The 15,737-nt window shown below is 41.2% G+C and overlaps 1 protein-coding gene across 8 annotated transcripts in view; it reads left to right on the top strand.

Moving 5' to 3' along the window:
- LOC148026960 (aminopeptidase M1-B-like) overlaps positions 1-15,737 on the top strand; it is a 148,890-nt gene that overhangs the window by 60,887 nt on the left and 72,266 nt on the right. The window contains exon 2 of one of the 8 annotated variants that reach the window (XM_087691506.1): positions 1,460-1,656. The exons of the other annotated variants lie outside the window; for them this stretch is intronic. The gene's annotated coding sequence lies outside the window, so the exon portion shown is untranslated. The remainder of the gene's footprint in view (positions 1-1,459; positions 1,657-15,737) is intronic. 8 annotated transcript variants of the gene reach the window in all.

Below are 15,737 nucleotides of genomic sequence, written 5' to 3'. Positions count from 1 at the left end.
CATTATGTGAGAGGAACTTGACGGCATGGAAGACAAATGTTTGTCCTTGGTGGCTCGATTACCCTGTGGGAGTTATCCCTAAGCAAGAGAAAGATTTGCATAAGAGTAAGTACTTCAATCCATGTAAAGTGCCTTGTTGCTTTTGTAGAATTACTTTTGATGCTCATGCATGAGGGTTTAAAGGTTGAATCATGCTTGTAGGGTTCATGGAGAAGGTTCTTGCTCATGATTCACTTGCCACGCCCATTGCTATAGAGGAGTAAGCAACTACAGGTATTGAGGGTGTAGAAGGAAGTACTCAGGCCATCGAAGCTCACAACGATACTACACAAGCTACCCAAGGTACTCATGATAATGTGCAGGCTACTCAAGCTACCAATGGGGCCACTACTACACCTCTTGCTAGCCCCATTGACAATAGAGGCAAAGGGCTTATGAGCCAACCAAGTACCTCCATAGATCCACGGAGAAAAAATGTGACGCAATCATTTATGGCACCCACCGCCTCCTTTGTTGCAAAGTCATCTCATGGCTGAGAGAGTTAGGAGAGGCGACCCATAACTCGTTCAGTAGGTGAGAAGCTCTTATATGAACTTGAAATTCATTTGCTTTGTTTGGCGCCCATGAGGAAGACTTACATGTATGATAATTAAAAATATATTACTTGAAATAATTATGACAGGGTTCCAATATCAAACATACATTGATACTTTGCTAGTGGATGCAACTCAAATTGATAGATTTTCCCTTGATAGGTAAACATGGTGACCACGTTTTGCAAGAACCTCAATTTACCTGTTGCATGTAGCATTGCATCATTGTCTACTTAGCATCAATGACTATGTATTGTTTTTGGAATAGCATCAACACGTTTTTTGCAACACAGAAGACGCATCTTTATAGCAAAGATGGCATTCCACGTCAAGAGGTAGCTCGATTGATATTTGCAAATTTTCCTATGGCCTTGCTTGTGGATGCTCTAGGTCCCGCTTCATTGGGTAAGCTACGTTTTCTCTCATACAAGGTTTATATCAAAATCACTTCCCATAATATACGTTTTCTCTCATACAAGGTTTATATCAAAATCACTTCCCATATGTTATGACACTCGTGTTTTTTTTAGAGGACATGACTATTCCCAAGTGGAACACATTCTCAAAGGGTCTGGTTACGGGTTGCATGGATCTTGCTTGTGAGTATTTGGCCGACGAGGGATTCCTGGTCAATATGTGCTTGGCAAAGCATATAGGCGAGTTCATTGTGGATGCAGCAAGAGTGGGGCTTGTGCTTCACCGCACTTGGACACTCATGTGTAATTCCAAGGCTTATCGGCATCCTATTACTAGAGAGGCAGTAAGATAATAAAGTTGGATGCTTTAAACATATTGTTATATATTGCAAACAAGGTTTGTGTTGCAAACAAGGTTTGATCACTTATTCTATTTCCATTCATGAATAGGTACTTGATCTTACAATGTGTCTTTGGCATCGTGCCGATCATGTTGTGCTTTGCTATGATAGAGAGGCTGGGGAGAAGATTTTAGAGAGGTTGTTTCCAACGTATCGTAGCTACATGCTGGATGATTGTGTCTTTTCCAAAGATATGGATGGTGCCATTCTTAGAGGTGGGACGGAGAGGTCTCATCTTTTTTATCGGTAAGTAGTTTTGTATGTTTTTTCTCTCAAGTTTCGTTGTATAGTTTTTTCATTGTTTCGACTTGCATGGTCGCAAACGTTTTGTATCTTAATTGGTGATTTGGTTAGGTGGTTATTGGCTACATTTACAAATCGCTACGACTATGTTTTGGATGTGTTTGCGGGGTGTGGTGGTTTGGTACGGGCCAATGTAAAGGAGATGAGACACTGCATGTGTCTAGAGCTAGATGACGTGCTCTATGGGGAATGTTTATCCACCCTTGTATGTGGACTGGTATTGTGCTGAGGGGGAGAGGGTTTTTGAGAGGCTCTAGACATCTCATTTTGTTGTTATATTTAGATGTTTATTATGTACTTCGTTGTGTGATTATGGTTTGATCTTTGAGTATGCCATGTGATTGTATGGTTGACGGGAGTGTGCCATGCGAACTTATTACATTGTTTAGTCTGACATTATGCTTTGTGGTTGGTTGTGTTGACACCATATCATTCAACTATATTGTTGGCATGTGACTATATTGGTTTTTATTTCCCTATCATTACTTTACCCAAGGGATCACATGCAGCAAGATATTGGATTTGGTTGGTTATATTGAGAGTATGCCACGTTGGTCTTGTCTTCTTGATGTGTGTTCATGTAAATACAAATTGTCATACTATTTTAGTAATAATGAAGAATTACAATTTTATTTTTATGTCACTTCATGTCTATAGTTTGTATGACTATGAATTAGTAATCATGCTATGAATGTATGTTGCATGAAAAAGCTCGAAAAAACGAGATTGATTGTAAAAGAACGAAAATAAAAGCTTGCAAAAATAAAATCCCCAAAGGAAAACAAGAGATGAGCAATATAATGCGCTCAAGAACTAATGAGAAATACACCTATCTTAAATAGACATAAGTAGAGTGCTATGTGAGGCCAAAAGAAGTTGCCAAACACCAAATTTGACTACATTTGACTGCCTAGACTACCCATGTGGAGAGTAGATGCTTGTAAATCCACCATGTAGGTCAATACCAAGCCCTATCAAGAAGTACAGCATCTACATCAATAACTAAATGTCTGGTCTAGGTAGATGGAACATGTTGGTGGAAGTGCCATGTGCCCAAGAAAACATGAGCATGACTTAGTACTGTAGGCATGCTGTCATAGCATGTTTCATTTTCTAGAGGGAGAAAATTCTATCAATAGAAAGCCAAGTTTAATAAATGTAAGCCTTGTATAAGTCAATCGTGATATATCTTGGATGACAAGAGATTTTAGTACAAGGGCTGTGTGAAAAGTCAATTAGGTGGTTTATAATGCTTGACCGCATGTGTATCTAGATGGGAGTGTGTACTTGAGTCCATACATGAAAAAAAACATCTCTTCTCCTCCTCATGTGCCTAAAGTCACCTTGTAATATCTCCCATGAAGTGTGTGGATGATCTCTATTTATATCCTAGAGTGAGTCCTTGTAGTAGATGTGCCTAATAGTATCAATTGCATGACTACATCTTGTACGAATGTGCCAAACCAGAGTCCTCTTGAATACTCTCCTTTGTGGCAATGTTCCTCATTCCATGAAGAAGTCTTGTATGATATCTAAGCAAGTCTAGTCCTTCCTTATTTTTGGGCAACATTGAGCAGAATCACCTTGTAGGTGCATGTTGGACTTTTGTTCCTCAATCAAGCAATTATCCCCCAAGTTACTATCATAGTTTTAACTGCACCATGGAAAACCATCGTGAGGACTCTTCTCCATTCCTCTTGGGCCTCAAAGCAATCCCATAGTTGTGTCTCTATGTCTTCTTCAACTCTCTATATTTATTATATGCTATTGGAAATTTGTTGAAACTAGTCCATGCACCAATTGTTTAACTCTTGTAGAGTGAAATTGTTATTATCGTCTTGTCTAGAAGTGTCAATAAGGGTGAAGGAATGTTCTATCTAGACTAATATTGGGAAGCAGCCTATTGCACCACTCTAATGTTGTTCATTGGAATCTTTGTCACAACACAACAGAAAAAGAGTTTGTATCCTTTTTAATGAATTTGCATAGTCAAGTATTTAGTAAATTTGTTTTCATTGTAATTTAATGCTGTCTACAAAAGTATATTAGAGTTGGCCACCATAGATGAATGGTCACAGGTTATGGTGGACACTCACAATGGATTAGAAGAAAGTTAGCACACACTTTCACCTATATGATTTGATTGGGCGCTTGTGATTGGAACTTGAGCATACCAGGGTTTGAGTCACACATAGAAAAGGTTATGCCTTGAAATGTGGGCTAGATCCACTAGAATAGATAGTTACAACAAACAAGATGGCATGACCGTGAAAAGTTTGTACAATGTGTATATGTAGGTGAAAGTATAAATGCAGATGTCTTTGCATAGGAAAAAACTCATATGAGGATTCCAATATTCTTTTTGTACCGTATTCAAAATTAGCTTTCACATGATATTCATATTGGGGGATTCCTAAATTTTAGAAGGTCCTTAAATTTTAGGAACCTTGGATTGGCCTAAAAATATTAAATCTACAAATAGAGATGAAATTTTAAAAATAGTAAGTTTGTGATATTTCCATTATTGAGAGTTCTTAGCCCAAAAAGGAATGTCATAGAGAAGAGATGAATTATCAAGACAATTGTTACACAAGCTAATGTCCCACCACTTATCACACTTTATGATATGTGGCTGGATACTTGTCTTATGTTACTCCACTTTCCCTCTTTACACTAAGTCTCCTCTCTTATAAAGAGAGCTCATTTTCTCTCATTCTACAACAATTTTCTTGTTGTAAACTCATGTAGAGTAGCTGAAGATAGCCAAAAGTTGGTTTCGGCTATCTCCATCATCATCCTCCACTTTCTTATCACCAAGTTCCTTAGTTTTCTCCCTCCCCTTATTGCTATTTTATAGGACAGCAGACTTGTAAATTCATTTTAGCACCTCTTATTTGAGCTCTTCTTTCATTATAAGATCAAGAAGAAAGTCATATCGATGTACTGTTGATCAACAATGGAGAAAAGTTGATTTTCCTTCTATTACTAACTCTCAACTTGTAAAGAAATCGATTGTTTATTGGATAGTAAGCATATGCATGTGATGCATATGTGCATGTACATCTTTTATATGTGTGTTTGTGAGTATCCAAGTTGCTTGATTGGCCTAACAAGCACATGCAAAGGGATAAATTTAATAGGATGGTGGGATTGGGCTTGAAGACTATTTAGGATGTCGTTACCCTAGGCTATTCTAGGGTTTATTCTTTCAGCCATATTCATTAGTATTTCCGGGTACATTGAGATTACAAGCTGATTTGGTTGACCTTGGAAGACAGGCTTTAGAGGTACTCTCCCTTGCTTGCTTTTAAGCCCTCATCACTGTGGTTGGATTGGGCTTTTATGAAACCAGAGGAATTTTTGAAATGGTTAGCCAGCTATATTAGATATTTGAGAATAAGAGATGGGTCATCAAGAAAGCAAATAAAGTTTGGTATTTTTGTGATAGTAGAGCTAAGTGGCGTGATTGGTTGCTTTATGCTTCCCTATCAAGGAAAAGTTTTCATATGGAGGCATCTTATTGGGGGGTTTGTTATCGGCAATGTGTTGCATGGTTGGCGTGGTAGATAAGTTCTTTGTACTAGTGTTAAAACCCTTGTTCATCTTTTCATCGCTTGCCTAGTTGGCAAACAGGTTCGGGAATTCATGTCTAGAGTATGGACCTCGTTGATGGATCATTAGAGAACATCTATCTGTCCTTGGATTTTAGGCAAGATGCTATCAATGGCTAGGTTGTAGTTCCATCATCCTTGCCTCTTTCAATGCATGTGATGGAGTGATCTTTGGTACATCTAGCATATTCTCAATGCTTTTATCTTCGATTTGGACTTGAGTATCTGTGTTCATGTGGTTGTGTGACTTGCTATGGGGGAGAGAGAGAGAGAGAGAGAGTCTTTGACTTTGCCTCGGGTATCTAGGGACACAGCCAAACTCAAGGGTCTTCTACGTTGGCAGTTAGATCTTGTGCAACATAATGATCTTCTCCCTAGGGAGGATTTAGCTCCTTGTCATATGGCAATCTTTGTTGCTTCTTTGCCATGACTTTTGTACTCTTTTAGTTATTTGATCTTTTGTAAGGCGAGTTATGCACGATGGCCTAGAGCCATCCTGCATCTTGCAATCATCTAATCTTGTACTTTTTTCGTAATTAGTACAATTACCTATTACGGAGAGAGAGAGAAAAAATTCATAAATCTTTTACCAAAACCTTTGGTGGTTTGTTTGGTAATTGTTGGTCTCACAGGTCATTTTGGCCTCTTGTAGACGTTAATAAAGCATCTCATGTCATTTCATCTCTCTCTCTCTCTCTCTTGTAGGCGTAAAACCCGAGATTGGAATGTCTCTCCAGGGTCGAGTAGATATGGGAAGACATCCCGCAAAATTAATGAAACACTATATGAGGAGATGTTGACCATACTCCGTGCTGAAATACGTACCATGAGGAAGGAAATGGAAAAGGACATACAAGAGCAGGTTCGAGCTGAAATGATGGAAGAACTAAAAAAGGAGATGCAACAAACTTTGGATGCACGCATGGCAGAGAAAGACTCATTGATCTCTAATCTACAAGAAGAACTAGACGAATGCAAAAAGAAACTGGACACACAAAAGGAACCACAAACCACACCGGAACTACAAAAAGAAATGGATGTTTTAAAAAAGGACATGCACACCTATGCAAGTGTGGTGGAAGGCACCCAAAAGAAAATGGAGAATGTTGAGAATACCGTCAAAGAAAATGCAGAATGGATAGATGTGGCAAAAAAGAACAAAGGAATGCATGGCAACAAAGTGGAAGTCATGAATGCCACCTTGGAAGAAGAGGCAAAAAGGTGGGTACGCGCACTCCACGTAAGAGTAGTTGGACTAGACGAGAAAAGCTCCCCAATTGAAGATGCTACAGCTCTTGCCACCAAAATTGGAGCTACAAATGTACCCATCATTGGGGCTTGGCGAGTCGGGAAGGCTGACACAAAAACAAAAGTCCTCATCTTGAAGTTTGGAGACCTGGAAAAGAAGAGAGCCTTCCTCTCTAAGAGGATCGCTCTCAAAGGAGAAAAGATCTACCTAGATGAAGACCTCACCCCAGCCCAGTTAGCCCACAGGAGGGAAAATATGCCACATGTTCTAGAGGCACGGAAAGCAAGTAAATGGGCTATATACAGAGATGGAAGAGTCATCATCACAGAGAAAAGGACGGCATGACGGTGCGCGGCCTATGAGACCCTGAAGTTCACACTGTGGAATTGCAATGGCTCCCTTAAGACAGATGTAGGTTATTTTGAGGATACTTTCAAAGGTATAGACATTGCTATGTATACTGAGACACATCAATGTAAAGACAGCCGTTTACCTGATGTATATGGATATAGATGGGAAAGTGTATATCGCCCTCAGCCTAGACGGCCTGGAGGGACGAGGGGATCAGGAGGTGTGGCAATTCTATTTAGAGAAGAGCTCCGAGATACAGTCCAAGTGGTACATAGAGATGTAGAGGCAAGATACATGTGGATCAGGTTACGTACAAGCAGAACTCGCGACATGTATATTGCCATATGCTATTTTTCCCCTGCATACTCTAAGTTTGCCCCTAAAGAGGCATCCCCGTATACACCACTATATGAGGACATAATGGGATACATGAGAATTGGGGATGTTCTACTAGCAAGAGACTTTAATGCACGCACAGGAAACAACCAATCTGCTTTCTTTGACACTAGTGATGAGATGTTCAGAGATATTGCATTAGATGAAGTGGGATTAGTTAGATCAGCCCAAGATAGAGAGATAACAGAATATGGAACACACCTACTGGCACTGGGAAGTGCACATGGTTTGGCCATCCTTAACGGGCTACCACAGTGGCCAAGATCTAATGGCTTCACATGTTGGAATAACAAGAAGGGGTCAAGCACAGTGGACTATTTGATTGGATCACCCAACTTGCTACCTGACATAAAAAGTTTTGAAATCTCAGGCAGACCAATTGGATTAGTAGCAGACCATGCTATTCTAGCCTTCACAATGCAATATGGGCATATACATGAAGCACAGTCACATATACCAAAATTACCACGCTATGATTTTGTGGAAGCGACCTCACACATATACAGCATTACTGTGTGAGATGCATTGAGGGAGCTAGACACACAGGCCTCTCTGGATGAGTTTACAGGACAGTTGGCCGAGATAATACACACTTCAGCAGCATACGCTTTCCCACACACTACACCGTCAGATAAACCTCCACGAGGTAATGCTCCACAGAATGGCTGGTATGATGATGAGTGCAGAGAGAGACGAGCACGTTTTCAGCGAGAGCTGGCACTTGGTATATGCACCCATAAGCATGCTCGAACACTCTTCAGACGGTTGGTACGCAAAAAGAAGCAGGAATACCTGAGCAGACTAGAAACAGAAATGTATTCCATGTTCTTGGGGCAGGACAGCAAGAGAGCATGGAAAAAGATGCATGAGAGCCAGCCACCCCTACAAATTACTAGACCATATGATTGGCATGGATATGCTTGCACACTCTATGATATCCCTGGCCAAGAGCCTATGCCACTCCCCTCAACCTCAAGACCAGCAAATTGCAGATTTTTCACAGAAAAAAAAGTGAGGAATGCCATATGGAAGCTGAAAAATGGAAGAGCCCAAGACCATGAGGGTTTAGTGGCTGAACACTTCACGCATGCCTGTGATATTTTGGCACCAACGCTGGCTCACATCTTTAATAGGGCAGTTTGTGAGGGATTTCCAACCTGTTGGTCAGACCATATTATTGTGCCGCTCTTTAAGAGTGGAGACCCCGCGCTACCTAGTAACTACCGAACTATCATGATTGGACACATGCTGGCCAAGATATATGGCTCTATCGTGGAACAAACGTTGAGTGAATGGGCCGAGATGCATGGCCTGAGGTCAAAAGGCCAGGCTGGCTTCAAGAGGGGATATACAACTCTAGACCATATCTTTACGTTGAGGGCAATCATTGAAGAAGGCAAGGCATTCAAGAAAAAGATCTATTGCTGTTTTGTGGACTTTCGCAAGGCCTTTGACACAGTGCCACGTGCTAGACTCATGAAAAGAATGCAAAACATTGATGTGCCCGTAGAGATACAGTGGAGTATCTATGACCTATATGAGACAGTGACAGGCAGAGTACGAACACCAGAGGGCATCTCAGATACAGTCAATAGCACCATTGGGGTGAAACAAGGCTGTCCACTTTCACCGACACTTTTTGGGCTGTATATAGATGAAATTTCAGAATATGTGGATAGGACGGGTGGGGCCGGAGCCAGCCTAGCTGGAGTGCTGATACCATTACTGCTTTATGCCGATGATATTGTACTTATATCTGACTCACCTGAGGGACTAAATAGACACTTGGATGCATTATCAGCTTTTTGCAGAGATAGAGATCTTAAGGTGAACCTTGGGAAAACTAAAGTTATGGTATTTAACACTTCAGCTGCTTGGGTGACAAGAGCTGAGCACCAGTTTACTTTTGACGGAGAGCCAGTGGAGATGGTTAGGCAGTATGTTTATTTGGGGGTCACATTGAAGGGACCACAGTTCTCTTGGAGAGAGACATCAGAGACTCGTTTGGCAAAAGCATATGCAGCCTTAGGGGCATTGGAGAGGCAATGTGCTCACATACAATTTCATGAGCCGCGCACCAAACTGTGGCTTTTTGACACCTTGGTTACACCCACACTCCTATATGGGGCAGCTATTTGGGGCCCGAGTCTGTTTCACACGAGGAGACAGCCTTTGGGAGACCAGGATGGACCAGAGAAGGAATACTATGATGGATGGGAGCATATGGAAAGACCACTGGTCATGATGATCTCACGCATGATACGAGCGAAGAGCTCGACCCCACATGAGATTATCAGAGCTGAGTTGGGGGCATCACCCATGGTGGCTGAGGCCTTGGTTCAGGCAGTGACTTTCATACATAGACTATGGGAGCTCCCCCAAGATAGATACCCACGGCTAGCCCTGGCCTCTTCTAGACGACTAGCAGCAGACGGTGACAGACACTGTTGGTATGCTCAGATGAGTACATGGATGCGTCTACATGGTCTGCAGATTGACAGACTACCCCCCTTTGACTATAGCCTGGATTGCCCTACACTTGACCTAAGCCGATCAGAGCTAAACCATGTGATCAGAGCAGACATACTGAAGTTAGATACGGAGAAGACCTGGATCCGACCCCCCTCGCCCCATGGCACGAGGATGGCACACTACCAGACCCACTTCCTCCAGGTATCTGAGGATGGTTTCATCACCCGACCCAATTACATGGACACACAGCTCCCTCATGGACTACGCACAGTTAGTGGTCAGATCCGCACCTCATCCCACCACCTGAGGATTGAGACAGGCAGATGGGAGGGTATACAGACAGAAGAACGCATATGCCCACTATGCGACAGAGAGCCAGAGACAAAGGAACACTACATCTGCCGATGCACTGTATATTACGACATACGAGGTAGATACCACTGTCTGTTTCGAGAGGGTTTTGGACCCCTGAGACGGATCATACAGTATGAGGATCAGAGATGCTTGGGATTTTTCCTCTTGGAGCTCCAGAGGCGCAGAGCAACAATTCTACAGAGTAGGAGGCCCCCACAGCTCGGCTCACATAGACAGAGAGCAGTCACTGACTTTTTCATGGATACACGACAGAGTATGGCAGATACCACTACTACTGCCACACAGCCTACAGGAGTACATCATCATTGGACCTCATCTTCCGTAGGTGTCCCTTTGGATAGAGCAGTGGCACTTAGCCGGTCTAGGCGCCCACGTCCACCCGGACGAAGGCCTAGACATCCACACCACAGACAAATTAAAGCCATCATTGAGCGCCACAGGAGACAGATGCCAAGACGCCTCAGCTATGCAAAGATACACCTCCCTAGAGAACAGACATATCATTGATGGAGAGTTTTCCTTTCTCTACTCTCACTTTCAGATCACTGACATGTTTCCCTTTTATGGGACACTATTTCATTTCCTTTTCAGTCTTATAGGCATGTTTTTCATCTTTTTCTCGTTCTAGATGAGAAACACACCATCATCATCATTGTATGTACTGCTTTGGTCTCATAGGCCACATTGGCCTTTTAGAGACGTTAATATACTCTCTCTCTCTCTCTCTCTCTCTCTCTCAAAAGCATACATGCCTCTTATTTGTATGATCATTCATGTATGATGTATCCACTCCTATATATGTACTTGTAAGTTGTAGCGTATGTTGTGCATGCGGCATATGCCATAGAGGTTTTAGCGTGTTACCCTCAAGTATTCATCTTATATACTCCAATAGCATTGCTATTTAGACTTTAAACATCTGTTCTATCATCTATAGTTCAAAATAATGAAGTTAATTTTTTTTTCGTACTAATATCATACTGTACCTTATAAAATCTTAAGGTACCATTTAGTACCGTATTTTATCGCACCGTACTTTTCATACCTGACAACTATGGCTGCAACCCTATCCTTAATCTCCCATCTCATCATGAAAATCACTACATGGAATGTTTGAGCTATTTGTTCATGTAGCAAGCAACATGCTATGTGGCAATGATGTTTTGTCTATGACATAGCACAAGAGTCACAAAAAAAGTAGGGAGAATTCTACACTTTCATGGCTTCAAGCTTTTCTATGCTCGTGTTTCAGCAATAACCCATTCTAGTGTGGTGCTAATTCTCAGAGAGAGATTTCAACTACTAGTGATTAGGAGAGATGTATCGGGCAGATTCATAGATGTGGAAATTATGTGTGAACGGAAAGTGCTATGGCTGGTGGGTATCTATGCTCCTAATGATGTTCCTAGTCATCACGAGTTGTGGCGCTAGTTGAGAGCATGCCTCTCCCTTGGAAAGCATGGTTTATCATGGGTGATTTCAATATGTGTGTTGACCCATCACATTCAACTTCCACACATGGACTCATGGATGGTCCGGAATGCCAAGACTGGAACGCCTTTGCTTCAACAGTTTTGAAACAAGATCTTTGGTCTTGGTTATTTCCCCTAGACCATGGCTACACCTTCCATTCCGTGCAACACTTGAAAAATTGGAGTTGGCTGGATCGGCTCTACATTATGCATTCCTTTTTGCCGGAGGTTTTGGAAATTAGGGTTTTGCAGGGCTATGTTCTCTATAATCCTTTTTTAGCCCTTTTGAGCAACTTGTTGTTGCGTTTCAACTTCTTCTTTCTACAGCATGATATATTTGATGGCTATATGCAACAGCTGCTACATCAATTTGCATTGGACATTCCATTCCAAGGGGCAGCTTCCCTTGATCAATTGATATGCAATGTGCAAATGGTTGCTACACAATACATCATGCTACCCTACGCAGGCAACGGTTGCAAGCTGCCAAGCAACTATTGGCTCTGACATACTTTGTTCCAATGCATTGGCCACAAGATCCCCTTTTACTTTTCATCTCCACAAGATTGTTGATACTTTTTAAAAGAGAACGTACCAATAGGCCAAACTTGTTGCACTATTAGAGGGATTGCACGACAATAATTGTTAGCTGCACAAGTTTTATTGCAGGTTGCATGCTTTCTTTGCTAGGGAGAATGTGGTCCGCTTCAACATCTCCAACAGACCCTATTTAAGGGACTTGCTTGGATTGCAATCTTCTATTTCTCATGTAGTTGGTGCGGCATGTTCGTTTTTGTGATCTAGTTAAAGATCAAGTTCCATTAGATGTTGCAATGGATATGAACATTACACAAGATGAGGTCATGGATGTAAGATCAAGTTCCATCAGATGTTGTCGACAATTTGGATATGGACATTACACAAGATGAGGTTGTGCATGTCCTCTTGTATTTGCCTAAAGACGAGAGCTTGGGGTGGGATGGTATCACCAATGATTTTTTTGACATCTATGCCCATAGCACCTTTGACAGCCTTATGCCAGTAGATTTGGATAACTAGACACATGCCACCTTCTTGGAAGGAGAGTCTTATTAAACTAATCCCTAAACTGTTGTCCCCCTCAGCCTTGAAGCATTGGTGACCAATCTTGTTGATGGGCTCTGTATATAAGATCTTTACCAAAGTCCTAGCTAATGGATTGTATGAATACCTTCTGGGCATTGTTCACCTTGCATGGTATGGATTTATCAAAGGGTGAAATATTTTACACAACATCTTGAATGTCCAGATGGGGATAGATTATGCTTGATACACGAAACAGGAAATGGTGATGGTTCAGTTGTACCTTGGAAAAGCCTTTGATCATTTGGAATGGTCCTTCTTAGGTCGGTTAATGCAAGGCATGGGATTTGGTCCGAGAATATTTGGACTTATCAATACTATCAATGTGGATTCTTCTTTAAAAGGTCTGCTCAATGGTGGTGTCAAGACACTCTTCCCCTTTCATCGATCCATTAGGCAGGTTGCCTGCTGAATTCTTGTTCTTTGCCTTGGCCACTCACCCCATTTTGACGATCTTGTCTCAGCTAGTGGCCAATGGTGAGGTGGTTGGACTCTCTCTCCCTTCACAAGAACAATTGCTGGGGCAGACCTTGGCAGATGGCACCATGTTTCGTAAGGCTGATCCAGAGAATATACAAAGAGTGATGGCCACATGAGACTTATTTGCCCTTGTCTTGAGACTAGACACTAATGCATCTAAATCGGTCATTATTAGCTGCACTGAGAGTGATCTTTGGGCCTTGGGTTGCAAGGTGAGGTGGTGTTTAAAAGCTCAGTTCTCAGGCACTTGGGTTATCCTTTGGGAGTGTAGGTTTCACCTAAAGTGCTAACGGATTGGATTTTCTCGGGTATTATGGATAAGTTTGTGAATTGGAAATCACAAGCTTGGCCTTTCTATGTAAGATTAAAAATAGTGTAGACAATCATGCTATCAATGGTCTCATATTACTTCCCTTGCTCCCTTGGCCAAAGTCTCATTTACAGTAAATTACTGAACTCCTCCAGTTTTTGTTTTGGAAAAAGATTCTCCATGGATGGATATTTCCTAGATCTCTTGGCACCATGGGCGGGGGGCTGTTTTGGACGGGGATTTTATTTTTGGGAACTTTCATTTTCGTTCTTTTGCAATTAATCTTGTTTTTTCGAGCTTTTTCATGCAACATACATTCATAGCATGATTACTAATTCATAGTCATACAAACTATAGACATGAAGTGACATAAAAATAAAATTGTAAATCTTCATTATTACTAAAATAATATGACAATTTGTATTTATATGAACACACATCAAGAAAACAAGACCAACATGGCATATTCTCAATATAACCAACCAAATCAAATATTCTACTGCATGTGATCCCTTGGGTAAAGTAATGATAGGAAAATAAAAACCAATATAGTCACATGCCAACAATATAGTTGAATGATATGGTGTCAACACAACCAACCACAAAGCATAATGTCAAACTAAACAATGTAATAAGTTCGCATGGTACACTCCCACCAACCATACAGTCACATGGCATACTCACAAATCAAACCATAATCACACGATGAAGTACATAATAAACATCTAAATATAGCAACAAAATGAGATGTCTAGAGTCTCTCAAAAAACCCTCTCTTGCTCAGCACAGTAATAGTCCACATATAAGGGTGGATAAACATTCCCCATAGAGCATGTCATCTAGCTCTAGACACATGCAGTGTCTCATCTCCTCTGCATTGGCCCGTGCCAAACCACCACACCCCGCAAACACATCCAAAACATAGTCATAGCGCTTTGTAAATATAGCCAACAACCACCTAACCATATCACCAATTAAGATACAAAACATTTGCGACTATGCAAGTAGAAACAATGAAATAACTATACAACGAAACTTAAGAGTAAAAACATACAAAACTTACTGATAAAAAAGATGAGACCTCTCCGCCCCACCTCTAAGAATGGCACTATTCATATCTATGGAAAAGACACAATCATCCAGCATGTAGCTACAATACGTTGAAAACCTCTCTGAAAGCTTCTCCCCAGCCTCTCTATCATAGCAAAGTAGAACATGACCGGCACAATGCCAAAGACAAATTGTAAGATCAAGTACCTATTCATGAATGGAAATAGAATAAGTGATCAAACCTTGTTTGCAACACAAACCTTGTTTGCAATATATAACAATATGTTTAAAGCATCCAACTTTGTTATCTTACTGCCTCTCTAGCAATAGGGTGCCGATAAGCCTTGGAATTACACATGAGTGTCCAAGTACGGTGAAGCACAAGTCCCACTCTTGCTACATCCACAATAAACTCACCTATATGCTCTGCCAAGCACATACTTACCAGGAATCCCTCATCGGCCAAATACTCATGAGCAAGCTCCATGCAACCCATAACCAGACCCTTTGAGAATGTGTTCCACTTGGAAATAGTCATGTCCTCTAAAAGAAACACAAGGGTCATAACATATGGGAAGTGATTTTGATATAAACCTTGTATGAGAGAAAACGTAGCTTACCTAATGAAGCGGGACCTAGAGCATCCACAAGCAAACCCGTAGGAAAATCTGCAAATATCAATCGAGCTACCTCTCAACGTGAAATGCCATCTTTGCTATAAAGGTGTCTTCTGTATTGCAAAAAACTTGTTGATGCAATTCAAAAAACAACACATAGTCATTGATGCTAAGTAGACAATGATGCAATGCTACACGCAACAGGTAAATTGAGGTTCTTGCAAAACGTGATCACCACATTTACCTATCAAGAGCAAATCTTTCAATCTGAGTCGCATCCACTAGCAAAGCATCAATGTATGTTTGATATTGGAACCCTGTCATAATTATTTCAAGTAATATATTTTTAATTAACATACATGTAAGTCTTCCTCATGGGCGCCAAACAAAGCAAATGAATTTCAAGTTAATATAAGAGCTTCTCACCTACTGAACGAGTTATGGGTTGCCTCTCCCAACTCTCTTGGCCAAGAGATGCCTCTGCAACAAAGGAGGTGGTGGGTGCCATAAATGGTTGCA

Source organism: Lygodium microphyllum, chromosome 13 (genome assembly GCF_053477565.2).
Source record: "Lygodium microphyllum isolate KBCC chromosome 13, Lygodium_microphyllum_v1.1.10, whole genome shotgun sequence".
NCBI classification, from domain to species: Eukaryota; Viridiplantae; Streptophyta; class Polypodiopsida; order Schizaeales; family Lygodiaceae; genus Lygodium; species Lygodium microphyllum.
Note: the sequence above shows the minus strand (reverse complement) of the source record. Positions and strands in the feature narration are given on the sequence as shown.